This window comes from Lepus europaeus, chromosome 20, assembly GCF_033115175.1.
Source record: "Lepus europaeus isolate LE1 chromosome 20, mLepTim1.pri, whole genome shotgun sequence".
NCBI lineage: Eukaryota > Metazoa > Chordata > Mammalia > Lagomorpha > Leporidae > Lepus > Lepus europaeus.
Window position 1 is genome coordinate 41,134,951 of NC_084846.1, and position 19,384 is coordinate 41,154,334.

Below are 19,384 nucleotides of genomic sequence, written 5' to 3' on the forward strand. Positions count from 1 at the left end.
CCATGGGATTAATGTTGGTCACCTTCCAGAAATAGGATCAACGAAATCATGCTTGTGTTCCATCAGCAAATATGACTGGAGCCCCTCCTGTGTTCCAGGCATGGTGATAGGAACTGAGACCAGAGTATGAGACCAAAAAGGGCCTGATTTCTGAGGGGACATTCTACTTGGAGGGCAGTCATTTGGTCAAAAACACACAGAGTGATATGGTGTGGATATAGTTTGTCTTCCCCAAAAGTTTCTATTTTGGGGTCTTGGTCCCCAGTGTGGGAGCCAGTGGAACCATTAAGAGGTGGGGCCTCCTAGGAGGTCCTTAGGTCAATTTGGGGGTGTTGCCCTCAGAAAAGATTAAGGTATTTTTCGTGGAACTCTGGTTAGTTCTTGTGACAGTTTTGTTACAAAACTACGCCTGGCCCCACCCAGCTGTCTGGCTTCCTGTATCTATATGTTATCCCTTCTTCCCCCATGCACCTTTGCCATTTGCCATGAGGCCCTTACAAGAGCCTGTGCCATGTGGTATGGCCTCCTAGCCTCCATAGTTGCACATTAAATAAGCCTTGCTTCTTTATAAAGTTAGCCTGTCTCAGGTATTTCCTTATAGCAGTGAAAAATGGACAAATACACACAGATGGCACATAATTGAAAATTGTAATAAGTACTACAAAGGGGGAAAATCCCATGTCAGGATAGAAAAAATAAATGGGACACAATGTAGATTGAGATGGTTTAGGTTGACCCTGTCCTGAAAGTCACATTGCAGGAACATTAATGGAAGGTGGCATGATGGAGTGGTTCAGCCAGGCTGCCTGGTATTGGATGTCGACTCCAGCCCCACTCATTCGACCTTGGGAAAGTTACTTAACCTGTCTGAGCTTTGGTTCTCTCATGTAAAATTGGGATGACAAAATAGCCTATCTCACAAGATTGATGAGATGACTGAGAATGAGCTAATTCCTATAAGTGATCTAAAATAAATATCAGGTACCATCAACATCTCCTTCACTGATGTGGTTATTACCCGTAGTAATAGAAGTAGTAAGCTGAGACCCTAAGAATCTCATGAATCAGGACCATATTTTTCACTCTGTATTTCCTTAGCCAATTGTGACGTGGACATTTCTAGCCAAGAACACAGAGATTGGAAGTCATCTCTGCTTAGCCTTGGGACACATTCCAACTCATCCCAAATCCACAATAACATTTTTAGCCTGTAATCACTTTAATTAAGGAACAAGCATGTCTATAGTGCTTTCTGTAGTCCAAGCTCTGTGATAAGTGCTGGCTTAAAGCATGTTATCATTTAATTCATAATCAATGTTGGCTAGAGATGATTTCCACTCCACAGATGAAAAGACAGTGGCTCAAGTTTTGTGGGTGTCACACTGTTAATAAATGACAAGGAAGGATTCAGATCGAAGACTCCAACCTCAAACCCAATGCTATTTCCACTTTAATATAGTCATAGAGGCATTTGCCTGTTCATTTTTGCACCAGTTATACATAAACACCTATTTAATGAGCAACCTTGCTTTTATAAGAGACTATGAAGGAATTCCAGAAACCACCCACTTCCGCAGGCTGGCATTTGTTTTTAACCAAAATCAAGTGGTCACAAACTTCAAGTTAATGATCACCTGTAACAAAAGGCTCCAGAGAAGCTAGTAGGTGGGGTCACTGTAAGAACCTGGAAGGTTCTGCTGTTTTCTGAGCACCTTTACAATCTTATTTTCCACTGCAAAAATTTCTGGGTAAGGATTAAGACTTTCTTGACCATCTGGGATGGATCCTTTTCCTAAGAAATTATAAGGCTCATTTAAGTCTTTAGTATATATCCCATGTAGAAGCCTCAAAATATTTTTAGAGATTTATTTATTTTAAAGAATTACAGGAGGGGAGAGAGAGAGAGATCTTTCATCTGCTAGTTCATTTCCCAAATGGCCAGGGCTGGGCCAGGCTGAAGCCAGGAGATGGGGACTCCATCCAGGTGTCCCACATGGGAGGCAGGGACCCAGATACTTGGGCCATCTTCTGCTTCCGCAGACACATTAGCAGGGGGTTGCATTCAAAGTGGAGCACATGGGACTTGAACTGGTGCCCATACGGGATACCAGCATGGCAGGTGGAGGCTTAACCTGCTGCACTACAATGCCAGCCCCCAGAATACACTCAATATTAAAGATTTAGTGCTTGATTTTGATAGGGATCACACTAACTGTTTCCTTTTCTAGGAGAAATGAACAACACAGCGGCATTACCACTCTGGGATACATGGACATATTGGCCTAGTAAGAGATATTGTTGACATTTCAAGTGCCAGAAAGAAGCTTAACAGGATATGAGGTTCATATAGTATTTCTGGCCAATGACCTCACTTTCAGACTAAGCCTCAACAACAGCAAAGTCGCTAAAATAGCACAAGCATATTTCAAAGTGTTTTTGGAAAATGGATATATGGATAAAATTCTTTGGTGGATAATCGCTGTGGAATTCAGCCACAGTACATGCTATGTCCTCATTTCAGCCCTTAGCAGAATAATCATTGAGTACTCCCAGCTGTTTGGGGTTGCTCTGTTGTTTACTTTTGGAACACAGAACAACCTTCGAATCATTAGTTTAAAGCCTGAACTCACTTGCCTTGGTTGTGTCAGTGTAGTTAAGTGTCACATGGGTGGTGGGGACAGATGAAGCACTGTTAGTTGGCATACAGGAGGTCTCCCATCCCCACGGAGCTGGATGAATGGTTTTCAGAGCTGAAAACAATAGAAATCTCCTTGGGGCCGAGGCTGTGGCAAAATAGGTTAATCCTCTGCCTGCGGCACCAGCAACCCGTATGAGTACCAGTTCTAGTCCTGGCTGCTCCTCTTCTGATCCAACTCTCTGCTATGGCCTAACAGATGATGGCCCAAATGCTTGGGCCCCTGCACCCTCATGGGAGACCCAGAAGAAGCTCCTGGCTCCTGGCATCAAATTGGCACAGTTCTGGCCATTGCGGCCATTTGGGGAGTGAACCAGCAGATAGAAGACCTTTCTCTTTGTCTCTCCCTCTGTCTGTGACTCCACTTCTCAAATAAATAAATAAAATCTTTAAAAAAAAAAAATAGAACCCCCATCTTCCCCAGGGATGACGCAGAAGTACCCTTTTCAGTGTCTCTCACCAAGGAGCTATCTCATGCCATGTTTTAACCTCAAGTTCCCTCTTAGGATGACCTATTATAGCCCATGAATTTTCTTTTCTACCTAGTGTGTATTTGTTCTCCATGCTGGTCTCGGTATTCCACCCAGCCACCTACTACTCTGACATCTGGGCCCCAAGAGAGCTCACAAAACCTTCACTGCAGCAGGGTTTGAAGAATAAGAAGAAATTTCATCTCTGTTGTTGCTGACTATTTAATGTGCTGTCACAACATGTCTTTGAATTCCTTTCTCACTGAATTAATTTCAAGGATTGTTTTTTTTTTTCTTCATCATTAAATGCCAACTTGTAAGCCTCCCTAAACTTCCATTTAACAGATGCTGTTAACATTTTAAACCCGACTCCAGAGCCCGACCTCTCTCCCGTCTTCTGCAGCACCCCTGGAATGTGAGCTCTTCCCACACAACCACAAATGCTGTAACGCGTCTCTTGCAAAACGTATGGAACCGACTGTATGTCTGCTCTTTCGAAAGCCAGGTCTGGGGAAACTGAGAAGCTCCTTTTGAAGGATTACATTATGGCTTTGATTTTTATTTATAAAACATAAAGGACTAATATATATCAGTTAGGACATTTTGCTTCTAAAGTGCATTGTAGCAAAATAATTGGAAGGCAGTTGCGGTGTGAAATATATGACAGCTTTACAGGAGCTTTTTCTTTGTAATAGTGTAATTGCCTTAAACCCCACAATCATAATTGTTATCAAAAAATAATCCCAAGGAAAGGCTAATATAAGGTGAGCAGACTATTACAAGAGCTCTAATACACTCGATTCCTTGAACAGCAAATGCAGCTCTCAATCTCTGGGTGCTTTTAGTGTCAGTCAGAGAGTACTCAGTCATTTCTGTGCATCAAGCCTGCAGTATTGATTTTTCCACTGACTGAAACAGCCATATAAGCATAAATTTTGCATGAGCCTTTCACTTTGTAGACTCTCCTTTGGTCAGATGACACATGATGTGAACATGAAGACTGTATAATAACAATGCATGGTCAACCTGCAGGCATTAAAGCGTGGGCTCTCGCAGCTCTGAAGGACAAAAGCTGGATCGAGAGAATGCCGCCTCGCCAGGGCCAGGGAAAACAAATATCATCTCCATCTTGGCAGCCTGTGTGCAATTTTATTTTCTACTTCTCTTCTGTGTTTTCACACTCGGTTTGCAGAAAACCCCCACCATACACACACACACACACACACATGCATGCACACACACGTCTTATTTCTACCTACTCCAGGTAAAACTCAGCTTTATGGAAAATAATCACCGTGATGGTAACTGCAGCCCACCCAAGCCTCTCTCTACACTGCCCTCGCTTCTGGCCTTCTCCATGTTGTTTTGCTTGTGTCCGCTTGTTGATGTCATTTCTTTTGTGGCAGCCCTGGAGACTGAACTGTGTAACAACATTTGATAAGATCTGGGATCCTGCTGAGAAAGCTTTATCTAAAGATGTGGCTCATTGATACACAGGTACAAGAAAAACCAACCTGCCTTAATAGCCACACTCCATTTAACCTACTTTGGCCCTGTTTGAGATCTCTTTATTCATTAATAGTTCTTTATCACATCTCTTTATTATAGAAAATGTTCTGCTTGAAGTGCAATCATTCTGTTATGAGATTTTTCCAGTGGAAATGAAAGGGGGGGTATAATCCTACCCTACGGGTCTGATCCCACCTTAATCCCAGGTGGCATAATTGCTCAGTCACAGCATCTCTGTTCAGTCACATTAACTTTGGCTATTTCATGTAATTAATTTATATCATGATATGAGGAATTTTCAAGATTAAGTTGAATTGGCCTAGGGGGAAAATTATCTACTTAAAAAAACTGTCCCTCTTGGCCGCATGGAGTTGACCAGAGGGAGAATCTGATTACGATTTTCTTTTAAATAAAAATCTTGGTGCCAAGCAGTGGCTTGCTTTAATGAATAATTGCAAATCCATTCACTTTTTCCATTTGTTTAACCATTCGGAATAACAATAATAACATTCACCTTGAAACTTGCTAACCTGGAAGAAGAGAGGTGTTAAAACCCAGAATAAAGCACTTCCAACTTTTGCAGCATCTAATGAAAGATCTAAACTTCACACATAGACATTAGTTTGTGTACATCTAAGCGTGATTTCTGTTTAAAGAGAGGAGGCACTGCTCTCACCTGGAATCTCTCTGTGGCTCAGAAAGGAGAAAGGGACTCTATCATTTTTTAAAGATTTATTTTATTTATTTGAAAGATAGAGCTACAGAGAGAGGTAGAGACAGAGAGATGTCTTCCATCCACTGGTTCACTCCCCCAGATGGCCGCAACGGCTGGGGATGAGCTGATCCAAAGCCAGGAGCCAGGAACTTCTTCTGGGTCTCCCATGTGGGTACAGGAGCCCAAGCACTTGGGCCATCGTCTGCTGCTTTCCCAGGCCATAGCAGAGAGCTGGATTGGAAGAGGAGCAGCCAGGACTAGAACTGGCGCCCATATGGGATGGTGGTGCTTCAGGCCAGGGCTTTAACCTGCTGCGCCACAGCACTGGCCCCAACTCTATCACTTTTAATTTCTTTAGTGTTTCCCCTGTCCGGAGGAGGCTATCTGCTTTCTGTGACCAGCTTCTTTAGTGCTGCTCATTGTTTGAAAAGAGTTTCGGAAATTATTCTTTTTATTTCCAGTTGATGGCATCAAAGGAGATATTTCTACTTAAAACCAAAGTTATTATAGCGAGCAGTGTTCTCTGAAATGAGTTTTGGCCAAGGAGAATGAGCAAAATGGCACTTGTGTGGCTAGCTCAGAGGAGAGCTAAGGCTCCAGGCTGGAGAGGGAAGGAGGATGGCCGCATTTGTTTGTTCTTTGTAGGAAACTAAAAAGCTGCAGAGAAAATGCAATGAACTTTCTTGTGGATGCTTTATTTGCTGGCCTACTACCATTAAAAGAAGCTTAAATACCAGTTGGGCAGAATGGGGCTGTAGGAGTGTTTAGTGTTAAGTAAGAAGATATAAAAGTAGGAAGTGGACTCCCTAGCCCAGCCGAGCTTATGCTTTTTTTTAAAGATTTATTTATTTATTTGAAAGGCAAAGTCACACACAGAGAGAAGGAGAAGCAGAGAGAGAGAGAAGGAGAGGCGAGGCGGGGGGGAGGGGGTCTTCCATCTGCTGGTTCACTCCCCAATTGGCCGCAACAGTTGAAGCTGTGCCAATCTGAAGCCAGGAGCCAGAAGCTTCTTGCAGGTCTCCCACGCGGGTGCAGGGGCCCAAAGACTTGGGCCATCCTCCACTTCTTTCCCAGGGCATAACAGAGAGCTGGATCGGAAGTGGAGCAGCTGGGACTCGAACCGGTACCCATATGGGATGCCGGCACTGCAGGCAGCGGCTTTACCTGCTCTGCCACAGCGCCGGCCCCGAGTTTATGTTTTTAAGATTCATCTGCTCATGCAGTAAATGCAGTCTCTACTCTGGGTTTCTGGGGACTGTTGCCCAGAGACAAGGGTCCTCTCATACACTAAGAAACCAGACTCTTCTGGCCAGGCAACCAGCACGGGGTGAGGGGTGTTGGGGGAAGACTGCCTCTTCGTTTTCGCTCCTATTTTTAGTTCTTTCCCTCCATTCGTCACTGCCCCCTCCCCTACTGCCACGCGGAAGTTTAATTATAACCAGGGGACAAAAATAAGGAGACACTAAGACATAAAAATGCTGGTAGCAGATTCTGCAGCATTCACCTCAGTGCCTGGTGCTTCTAATCCATCTTTGTGTCTAAAAATTGCTCCTGTCCCCTCAATGGCTTATCTGCAGTGTGACGGCCAGCTCTACATCCTTCTGAGTGTGTTCTTGTCATTTCTCTCATTCTCCTCAAGTCTCCGTGGAAAGATCAGCTCATAACGGGGAAGGACAGTAAAGGACCTGACAGCCAGAGTGTGTCTCTCAAGCTCCTGAGCAGTTTCTTGTGGCTGGGACAAATACTTCTTCCTCATTCTGAATGTGGGTACAGTTCTGACTGAGCCAAAGAGGACCCTGAGGAGGTTGGGATAATCCTATAGATCCACAGCGAAGTTTAGATCCCTAAGCTTTATAGTCTCCCCAGGCATCATCATCATCATCATCATCATCATCATCATCATCATCTCTCTCTCTCTCTCTCTCTCTCTCTCTCTCTCTCTCTCTCTCTCTCTCTCACTCACACACACACACACACACACACACCAGGAATTCTGAGCAGCCCTGGAACTTTGCTAGCTCATGTGTGTATTTAGGAATTGACATCATTGTTAGGTGCAGCCAAGGCAGCCTCCCAGAGCTGCTTCTGATCCCAGACATGATGTGTGTGTGTGTGCACATGCATATGCTATGGTCTGAATAAGATTTGGCTCCGAACCTCATACAGATGTTTTATCTCCAAAATTAATGGCTCTAGGAAGGTAGAGACTTGATCCAATGATGGTGGTTAGGAGGTGCCCATGGGGAAGTCACTGGGGGTAGTTCACTTGAAGGTAGTTCTCCTAAGAGGTCTGGTTATAAAATTCTACTTGGGCCATGCGCCCCTCTCTGCTTGCTGGCTCACCGTGTGGTTTCCCCTCTGCATAGGCCTCACCAGACAGCTGAACCAGTGGGGCCCGCCCCATTGTGAACTTTCAAACCCATGAGCCAAAATAAATCACCTTTCTCCCTGAGTAGCTTATGTCAAGTATTTTGTTGTAGGAAAAAAAGTTAACTGATAATGTGTGTATGTGTGTGTGTGTGTGTGTAAGAGAGAGAAGGAGGGAATGAGGAAGGAGGAGGCAGAGGTGGAGAAGAGGGAAGACTTGTTTATGTACAAGGCAGAGAACTAGGTATTTACAAGTGCTATGTGTTTTGATCTTTTTGTTATGTTTCCACACTTGTTATTTGGAATACAGGGCATCATTAGAGTTTCAGATCGTTAAGTGAACAAACTTGGTGATAGAGTGCTATAGCAAGCAGGACCTAAATTGTGGGAATAAGTGGCTTTCCACTTGAGGGAGTAGAAGAGAGAGTTGGTGCAAGATCTTCCCCATAGGAGAAGAGAACCACATTACTTAGAGCCCCACCAAAAGGTTTTGGCTTCAACTCACTAAGGGCAAGAAGGAGCATCAGTCGTAGTCAACCATCCATGATCGTAATCGCACTAAATCGGAATTCCCAATTTTTCAAAAATAATTGTAGGTATAAGACAGAACAACTCTAGACTGACCCAAAAACTGATCTGGATGACTGGGGAGGTGTCTTCCTTTCATGAGATGGCAACATCTTCAGACCTACTGCTGGAGCAAGGAGTTTTTCCTGTGCTCCCAGTTATTATACAGTGCACAGAGCCCGGGAAGAGTTAGTCCTGCCGGACCACCTTGTGCTGCCCCTCGAAGATCACCTGTGCATTAAAACAAATGCCTGTCATGCTTCTGGCTGTTACTGTGTTCAGTCATCTTCTGCCCTTCATGTTTTCTCAGTGGTGACACCAAATGCACTATGGAGCATCCTAGAGTATTAGCCCAAAGGGCCCCTTGCCTAATCACCATATTCAAAATCTCTATGTTTCTTGGTCTGGACCAGGCCATGTTCTGGGTTTCCTTCAATCGTAGCTGAAGATTGCTCACTCCCCGAAATGTGGACCTTGCCATGCAACACCCCCAATGGTAAAGGCCAGTTCAAACCTGCCCTGGGTTTTATTAGTTCCAGTTGGTAAAATAAACTCATCCATATCCTGCTAGAGATACTATGGATCCACATTTAGATAAGGAGAGGGCTCATAGCAGTTAGTAGGATGCGGGCCAAGTCCATGTGCAAGTAACCTCCAGCAGCTCTGAAAAAGCTGGCCGAGGGCCCTGTGGTTTTGTTGCTGCTTCCTCTGCCACCTTCCATGTTTTCACAGCAACCTGCTCGTCTGCTTCCCACGGCTCCCATGGACTGGAGGCTTCTGGGTCACCGCGGGAAGACCGCGATACCATTGTGTTTTGCTCTTTAGAGTTGTCTTTCTGACATTCTCTTTACTTTATAGATGAAAATCTGAGGTTTGGGGGAGCCTTGTCCCTGCAGGCTGAGCTGGGTGGCAAAACTGACCCTGGCTTGAGGGTAAATACTGAAAAAAATCCACATGGCTGCCAGCTTTGAAATAGAGGGGTCTTTGCCAGTTTGCAATGAAAAGCATTAACCCAAACCATGTTCCATGGTCCACACAGTTTTGTTACCCCATGGAAATGATCCCTGTATCATTACAAATGAGCTCCCTGTTTGCAGAGGCTGTACACTTGTTTTTGGAGCTGCAGACAGCCTCTGCCTTTATCCATGCACGTGCAGAGTCTTTGTGCTTGATCTTCCTTCACAATGGCTGCTGTTCCCTCAGATGGCCACAGGGCTCTGCTCTCCCCTCCAGGGCTCTGCTGAGGGCACTTTTCAGGCACAGCGTCTTGAGCCACTGTGCAGAAAGTTGCACCCCTAGATTCTCAAGACTCCCCGGCACACCTTTTCCTTTTCCCTGCTTTATTTTTAGCCACTGTCCTTAACACCATGTGATGGGCCATACATGAGGGTACTTTAGAAAGTTTGCAGAAAATGGAATTAAAAGATAGGTGTACAAACAGCCAAATATCATGTTTTCTCTGATATGTGGTAGTTACAACAGAATGCAAAAAAAGTATATGAATGAAACTGACATCTTACAATTTGATTATTGTTTTTGGCTCTTGTCTATAGGAACAGTGGTCTACTTTTAGTTGTTGAACATTATGGTTAGTGGTGCATGAAGCTTGTAATTATAAAGTAAATTAAATTATGTTATTGCAAAAATTAAAGGGGAAAAAGAAAGGAAGAAAGGAGGAGGATTAAGGGGAGAGAGAGGGAAGGAAATATAGTTATATTCTTAGAATTCTGTCTATGAAATACATGAAATCTGTTCTCTTTATATTAATACAAATTATTTTAAAAAGTGTTATACAACATTTCTTGAAATCCATGCATAGTTTTCTGTGTAATCTGAATTTCCATGAACTTCTGGAAGACCCATCATATTTGCCTGAGCATTTATTCATGTTCTGCCTCCCCTGTGGGAGGTTAGGTCCAGGAGGGCAGTGCCTGGGGTGGTCCCAGCAGGTATCCCAGCTCCTGAGACACTGTGCAGAATTGGCATTCTGTGAGCATCCCATCCAACATACAGGACCACGTAGATCCCTGAGATGATGCTCCAGGATGTCGGAGCCCAGCAGAAGGGCTCCAGGGAGCTATTTGGAAGGGTGTTTTGGAGGCTGGAGAATTCACTAGCAGACACAAGATGTATCTGTTGCTGCCTTTGCTGCATGCAACTGCCCCAGGTAAAGAGGATCTGTGTACTGACAGAGGCAGGAAGCAGGTACAAAGTTTTCTAATGGAGTTACTGGGGAGCACCTGGTTAATAGAGCCTCTATCCTATAAATGTACACAGTGGCTTGTGATAGACAAGCTCTATAAAATAACAGCAATAATAGCCTTTATTTAATTTTGGTATTTCTATTTTTTGTACATTGCCTTTGGGCAGTGTGCAGCTTTAATAAATAAGCACACAGCATCTAATGAGGGAATGAAATTACAGAATTGCTACCAATCCCAGAACAACAGCTGATCACCACCACCCATCACCTGAATGAGAAGCTTGAAATGTAGGTCACGGTATTGAGAAGCCGGGGACCCCAGGACCACACCAAGTGGCGGAACAGGGAGAGGGAGGCACAGAGGAGGACGGGACGAGGCCCAGAGATGCCTAGAGCAAGCACGGAAAAGGGAGCATGGCAGAGACTTCTATTTCCTTTCTCTTCTACACTTATGCTGAAGTTATTTAACTGTTTGTTATCTAGTATGCTTCTCCCTTACAATGACGGAATCATTATTTTTTTCTCTTAGAGCTTACTCATTATCTACATTCTGCCTCTTTTTATCCAGACCCATCTCCATGTATGTGATAAACTACAGAGAAGGGCTCTGAACCCGTCTGAAAGGACGTGCTTCTGAGCCAATAGAAAATCATCCAGGAAAGTGTCTGTCGGCCTCGACTCCCCTCTGTCACTGCACTACTTTGAGTAGTAGTTCCTCGCTCCGTGCAATCTCCCAGCCAACACCCCAGGATGGACAGCACCAGGCAGGCAGTGGCTTACTCTTTTCCAGTCTGGTAACCCCAGCACAGCCCCTTGCATCTAGTACACCTCTGCAAAGAGATGGAAGACTAAATAATTTGGAAGCCAATGACAATAAGACTTGCTTCTTTCTGTTTATAAAATGAATCAGCTTGAATGAGCCCATCTTCCAGTTAGTGTGAGAAGCAGAGACCCATTCATGTTGCTTTAGGTAAGGGGGTGTCCATCATAAATACTAAAAAGGACACCCCAAGTCTCGAAGGACACTACAAGACAGTGGGTCTCAGGGAACCAACAGGAAGAAACCATCTGAACTCATGCAGACCCCAATGTGCCCTGCGCAGTCTCTATTACAGCGTCCCAGCCTCTGCCCCTTCCCCTCCCTTATCAAAGGGTAGGGGTCTGATTCATCAGGAGAGCTCCAGCCCCTGGGCTTCCGCGGCTGTGGTGTCCCCTTCAGTCTGGCCTCTTACTGCCGCTGCAGCCTCAGCGCCCATTGCTGATGGTTGCTCAGCTCCTGATTTCCAATTGCAGACAGAAATGCTCAGTCGGTAGAGGCACAACACGTATGCGCATTCTGCAAAAGGTTAATGAGAAGGAATTAAAAGACAAGATTATCGCAGTGCAAAACCTTTGAAATGTGTGCATAGTTTTTCCACAACATGCATTTTCCGTGATGTTTTGAAGATCTCTTGTATCTCTTCTAAGAGAGAATTAATTGGGAAGGGAATACCTGGGAGACTTCTGGGAAAAAGTGGGTCTGATTCAGGGCCCCAGCAGCTGCATGAATTCTCGACACAAATTGTCTTAACATCTTGAAATTCTACCCAATCCATCAGGTCATTTTGCAGCCCAATGCTAATCTACAGAGAATGCAAATAGTATTGTTTATTTACAATGAGTCTACATTACTTTAACAGTATAACTATGCCCTTTGAGGTATAATTAAGTATATGAAGAGCTAGTGTGAAACACTCTTAAAATGAAATTTTGGTTTAAAGCAAACGATCACAACTTTTAAAAATTGTTTCTCACGAGTGACCTTCTCACTTAATGATAAGCATTTACTTTTATTATTTTCACTGAGTGCCATATACTGGGACTCAGAAAGCAACAGCTATTAAAGTTCTGAGAGATCCAAACTGGGAAAGCTAAATCACTGAAGTTTCCCTTCACGGGCTAGCTGAGAATATGCTCTCCTAAATGCCTGCACATGCCGCATGGAAAGAGAACACTTTATGCTCATCCTGTGATGCAGGACAAAGCAGCATCCCTTTCCATCATTGTGTGTCTGGTACTGAGTGAAGAATCGGGCACTTACTTGATGGGTCACTAAATGTCTGGGGAATTAATACTAAATGACTCCAGTTTTAATATTTTTGGGAAATGGAGAAGAATGTGAACTGCTTGGGGAAGTGTAAATGTTTTAAGTTTTTTAAAAAAATTAAATCTGCTAAATGCCTGGTTGGGATTAAGCAACTGGCAAATAAATCATCATTAGTTGGTTACCTATCTAACTGCAGAAGTGACTGTAGCAGACCAAGGCAAGCAGAGACTCGGGCCTGGCTGTCCAAGCTGAAGGGAGATCCTGGATGACTTCATTTAAGGAAGTTTCTGTTCGCAGCTCTGTCTCTTCCAGCCCCTTGAGCAACAGCATCTCTTTCTCCAACTTCAGGCTGTGAGCTCCTTCAGGAGAGCAATGACATCTTTCTGCCTTTCAGCCAATAGCTCATGTTTGCTGAATGAATAGATTACTCCATACAAGAACAAAATTAAAAGTCCTTGGAAGGGTGGGCATTTGGCATGAGAGTCTAGTGTAGTTGAGACCCTGACTTCCCATGGCAGAGTGCCTGGGTTCAAGCCCCAGCTCCCAATCTCAGCTTCTAGCTAATGTGCCCTTGCTATCAGGATGTGATGGCTCAAATAGTTGGGTCCCTGCCACTAGTGTGGGAGACCTGGAGTGACTCTGTATATGGAATGCTCAATGTGCTTAGCTACTTCTTCATACAATACCCGGCCTTGCACACAGTAGGTCTTCAATATACACAGTAATGTACCGCATAATAATGTTTTGGCCAATGATGGACCATTTATGTGACAGTGGCCCCACAAGATTAAGTTATTCAATGCTGTCATGGCCATTTTAGCTTGCGTATGTATACTTTGGTATGTTTGCACAATGATGAAATTGCTTAAGAATGCATTTCTCAGAATGGATGCAAGTAGGTAAGGAATGCATGACTATACTTGGTATAAGAGGCCTGGAATCTGATGGAAGCTAAAGAACAACATGCTCTAAGGCCACTGAGTGAGAGAGAGAAAACCTGGATATTGGTATCACATGTCATAAGCTAAAGGAAAAGAGAGAAGTTACTAATCTTTAAGAGCAAGGGAATGCATTAGGAAGATCAGAGTAGAACATATTTCATGTCCAGCTCTTTGCTCCAAAGAGGTCCATATCCTATGAATACATTGTTATAGGAAAAGGCACATTATGGTTTCAAGTGGAATGAAGATGCTAATCTGCTAACTTTAAAATAGGGAGATTTTCCAGGATTATTTGGATCCAATGCGATCACTATGGTCCTTAAAAGCAGAAGAGAGAGGAAGAAGTCCAAGTTAAAGAAAGGCAAGTGATGGTGGAAGCAATTCCAAGTGATGCAGTGAGAAAGCCTTAAGCAGCCATGGCTGGTATTGAGGAAGGAGGCAGGAGGCCATGAGCTAAGGAATGTGGGCAGCTAGCAGCAGGAAAAGATACAGAAATGGGTTTGTGCTTGGAGCATCCAAGAAGACTGGAAGTTTGACTTGCAGGAAGTAGGAGAAGGAATGTGTGTATATGTTGCAAAGTGTGTGGTAATTTGTTACAGAGCAAATAGCCAATGAGTTCACTGCATGAGAGTCTATTATTGTGGCCAATAAACATCTGATAGTTTCCCTGCTCTCCTATGAGAAGCTCCCATCAAGTGAAGGAGAAGCCAAGCTGGGCCCACCGGCCACATGTATTTGTATTTTGGGAAATTTAGCATGGATAACAAGGGAACCATGGGTACCCAAGCGAGAGTAAGGGCAGAGACCTTGAGACTGTCTCCCTTCTACATTGTGACTAACAAACATCTGACCACTTTGGGAGCTAACCTGTGTTTCAGGAGACAGGAATAACTGAAGTTCTGAGAAACCTAGAGAGTATTTAGCCATTGTAAAGCCTGGTTGGAATATCAAATAATTTACTATGCTAGAAACCATGAAATTCTAAGTTGCTATAGTTTTCATTTTTAAAAAAAAAAGTTTTATTTTACTTTATTTTCATCTATTTGAAAGGTAGACTTAGAGAAAGAAAAAGAATTCTTCCACCTGCTGGTTTACTTTCCAAGTGCCCACAAGAGCAGTTAGGCTAGACCAAGCTGAAGCCAGGAACTAGGAACTCTATCCAGTTCTCCCACATGAGTAGCAGTGGCTCAAACACTTGAGCCATCATCTTCTGCCTCCCAGGCACATAAACAGGAAGTTGGACTGGAAGTAGAAGGGTCAGGATTCAACCAGGCATTCAATAAGGGATGAAGGTATCTCAAGCAGTGACAATCTACTGCACTACTGAGCCCAAATCCTGTTGTTTTCTGTTGCTCGTCTGAAAATCATTATGTACTATCCAGTAACAAAAACTGAACCCAACCTCCTTTAACCTACCTACATGATCTCTTCCCAAGATTATGTGCCCACAAGCCAGCCCCAAATGGATATGAAAGGCATGAGCTCATGTTCCATGCGACCTTGCTAGCTTTGGGAGGATGACTACTTAGAGCAAAACTACGATGGGGAGAGAAATGGGCTTAGACTAGGGCACTCAGCTGCAACCCCAAGTCAAAAACACCAACAATAAAAAGGCAATATTTATGCATTTGAATAAAAATCACATACAGCATCATGATTTCCTCTGGGAGAATCCACGCTCCTGAAGCTCTTGAGCCTATGAGGCAGGGTGCCCATGAGAAATTTATATGTGCGCTGCACCCCCACGCCTGTTCTATTTTAATTCTTTCCCATAGATATGTTTTCATGCATATCAAAGCTTTCAGACCTCTATAACTTTTATGGAAAGGCAACAAAGAATTCTTCAAAGAAAGCATCAGTGCTTAATACTATTTATATCCACAAATTTGAAACTAAATTATTAGGTCCACTACTGTTTCCACCCATTTCATACCGATGCCAGATTTGCTGGAGAGAAAAAATGCAGTATAAATTGAACTAAGAATATGTAAGAACTTCACAAATTCTCGGCTCTCATATCCCTGGGTGGTGGAATTAACTTCCAGATGATACCACATAGATGATTTGCTTATGATTGTAACGCACGATGGAAACAATAATTACATACCTTTATTTTTCTATTTGTTTTCTCAAAATAGGAAAAAATCACTCAGAGGCAGTTTTACTGCACTGTACTCTGAGAGATTTGCAAGTGACAGATCTCTTATTTTTTTTTAGCACAGTTACTGGGTGTAGATGAAAACAATTAGCAATTTCACAATATCTTTATTCTCTAACTTATCCAGCAATTTTCGCATATCAGCTTTTCCTTATACTTCCCATCGTTCTATTCTCTTGATAGCAGGCAGGAGCCTCAGTTTCACCTTTTAAGAATCTAATGCCTAGACCCTGTAGATAATAAATCAGTTGGCTTACAGTTTTCCTGTGTTTTCTTTCCATGAAGATCATTTTAGGATAGCCTGTAGTGTGCTAACACAATTGTGAATTGCTCTCTTCTTGCTGGCCTCAAATTATGTTTAGCAGCTTTTTTGACATCCCTGGTGTACAAGTCATCAATCGGCACAAACTATTTTCTGGTTGCTTTGTGTATCCTTAGATGGTTCGCGAAAGACCAGGGGGCTGCTATGCAGTGGGGTGGGATGGGGGTGGTAGGATTTGTGATTTTTTAAAGTGGTCCAGGTGGACAGGAAGTCACCATCTTTTCTCATTTCACCTGGTGAAGAATGCGAAAGGTAAACAGGAGGCAGGAAGCTGAAGAGAAAGCAAGCTAATTGCAGGCCATTTGTAACTGTTAGGAATGAGTAAACATATCACCCTTCTCCCAGTATAACATACCGTTCTGGTGAATTGCATCTAATTTTTTTCTTATTATGTCATTTGAAGGACAAACTCATTCTTCACAGAAATTGCTTCAGGGCCTGAGGGCTCATGTAACTTGTTTAATCATGATTGTTATTTGATAGCATTACCTGGTAATCACTCTATCAAAAGTTGGATGATTATCTAGAAGCTGCATTAAGCAAAGACATTTAAAGACTATAGATTGATAGAAACCCGGCTGTGCCTTGCAACAATACAGTCCGTGAACTTCAGCTGCAGCTGATTTTTGCTTTCCAGTCTCAATGTTGTCCTCTATTGAGAAAAAATATATAAAACAGTGGACAGCTGTTTTCAGCCAATCTTTATTCAGAAATAATACTGGTGAGAAGTTTCCCAACTCTCGGCAAGAGACTATCCTGAAATGTATACCGTCACAACTTGCCCTAGAGAAGGGGAGAAAATACAATGCCTGTGGGGCCATGGCTGGGAGTGATGGGGCAGCTGAGACAGGTGTCAGCAGGCAGAGGCAGACCTGGAACACAGGGCGGCCCTACTGGGTGCGAGGACAGCCAAGTGCCCCGCCTGAAATCTCAGGGGCAAATGTCCCCACTAGGACTGTGCAAGAGCAGCACAGATCTTCTGGGGTCGTTCAATGTTTGCAGGCCGTGGGGACACACAGTCTGTGTGTACTACACGTGTCCACCTCTCCTCTGGTTCCTCAACAACCTCCTCTGCTCCTGAGGATATTTGTGCACTGCTCCCTCAGCCTGCTACCCTGCCGCAACTCCCAGCTCGGCTGTAGACCATGTGGAGCGTAGAAATCCAGCTGCCCCACTCGGGAGCACCACTGCCGCCCTCAGGCAGGTGTGTGTACTCACATACCATACCACATGCATGCCATGTGCATAGCACACACACCACGCACATGCCACACACACCACGCACATGCCACATATACCACACGCATGCCACATATACCACACGCATGCCACACACAGCACATTCGCCACACTCACACTTGCACACATGCTGCAAAGGCACATACACACCACATGCCACATTCATCACATAAACCCATATATTTGTTGCAGCCATCACATGCATACTACATACACCCAGCACACACATAGCAAACATACCACACTATACACAAATACACATACACACAGATAACCACACATGCCAGAAATACATGGCAAATGAGCTTGTGCACACATACACACACACACAATGCACACACCACACATGGAACAAATCTGTCTCCTGCCAACAACAGACTAACTCAGACAAAGGCTGTGTGACCACTTACTGCATATGACCAGGTGCATATGACCAGGAGCCAGAGAAGCCACCCTGGGATTCTCTACCACTTCTATAGCTCTTGTCCCAGCCCAAGCCATCTCCAGAAATGCTAGTTCTTTCCTCCCACTTTCTCTGCTAACGCCTTACGTCACTTACCTTCTAGTGGCTAAGCTATCATGTGCGTGCTTCGAGTTGCTTGGAACGAGCTTCCCACCTGTGTATCCTGAAGAGCCAGATCTTCTGGTCCTCACTTCTCGGTGGCATTGTTCTCATCAGCTCCCCTAAAGCATCTCACTGACATCCTCACTGTCCTTGGCCAGGGCTGCTATTAACCCCATTTTAGAGCTGATGAAATTGAGGCCCAGACTGCTTGGGTAAACTGTTCCAGACCTCAAGCCAGTAAGTAACAGATGCTGGATTTGAACTTGAACATGACCATGCTACTCCACCCCATCATTCCTCCTCTAACAAAAGGCAGAATGGAGCTCGCACTCCCCCAGGCCCTTTCCATCACAATCGTTCTGTGATTTGTTTCTTACTGTGTTGTTCAGTCAAATGAGTTTGTGTTTTTATCATATTTATGCAGATCGGCCTAGCCAGAAAATTCACTAGTACTTATGTCTTTGAGAAGTCAGGGTGAATGTAAGGGAAATGAGCCAGTAAATCTAAAACACATCCAATATTTTCTGTCATCTTGACTTTAGGCCTCGTGGGAATCAGGATGCGAGGAGAGCTTGAAATGTGGGGTTTTTTTTAAGATTTATTTACTTATTTGAAAGGCAGAGTGCTGGAGAGAGTGGGTGAGAGACAGAGACAGAGAGATCTTTCATCTGCTGGTTCCCTCCCCAAATGCCCACACCAGCCAGAGATAGACACACAAAAGCCAGTAGCCAGGAACTCCATCCAGGCCTCCTACATGGGTGGCAGAACCAAAGTACGTGGACCATCACCTGCTGCATCCCAGAGGCACATTAGCAGAGAGCTGTATTGGAAGCACAGAGTAGCACAGACTCAACCCAGGCCCTCCATATTGATACTGTCAACCCAAGTGGCAGCTTAACCCATTGTGTCCCCAACACTTGCCTGCGATGTGTTGTCCGGTGGGCTGCTGTGGAAAGCAATGCAAAAGGGTGGAGGAACGCTGGGAAATGGGTCTGAGATGAAAAAAGGAAAAGTCATTCAATGGTGCCAGTTTGGGGAGACCTGTAAAGGCTCAAAATCTTGATCTTCAATGAGATTATAGCCATATGTAAGCTGTGTGCCTTGCATAATTAAGCTGAAAACACTGGCTCTGGTGATTTCTGTTTGCCACATGAAAACAGGGTTGCTCTGAGGTCTCTGTGGGCAGTCACAAGAAGACTCAACTGCCAGTGGCCAAGTCTAGGTTCGGTATGGCCCCTGAACTTCTTTAGTGAACCGTACCCACAGTTGAAGCAACTGGAGGTTCTCAAGTTCACGTCCCAGCAGAGACTTGTTAGGGTCCAAGTTTAGATTTGTTTTCTTTTCCCCAATTGTGCCTTGAGACCAGTAAAACTTCACGGATGGAATGTGCACTGCATTGCTGTTCAACTCTCATTCCACAAACACTAACACACACAGTTACCATCCAGCTGTGCAGAGCAATTAGGCGCCCCTTCCTTTGATAAATGACTAAGTGTGTTTGTTATATGTTTAAGGAAAGCATAATAATATTCTGATCAACACCACAC

The 19,384-nt window shown here is 44.0% G+C and overlaps 1 protein-coding gene and 1 pseudogene across 1 annotated transcript in view; one reads left to right on the top strand and one right to left on the bottom strand.

Annotated features, from left to right (window-relative positions):
• POU6F2 (POU class 6 homeobox 2) overlaps nt 1–19,384 on the top strand; it is a 485,940-nt gene that overhangs the window by 259,371 nt on the left and 207,185 nt on the right. The window lies entirely within an intron of this gene.
• On the bottom strand, nt 8,445–9,045 carry LOC133749907 (mitochondrial import inner membrane translocase subunit Tim23-like; annotated as a pseudogene).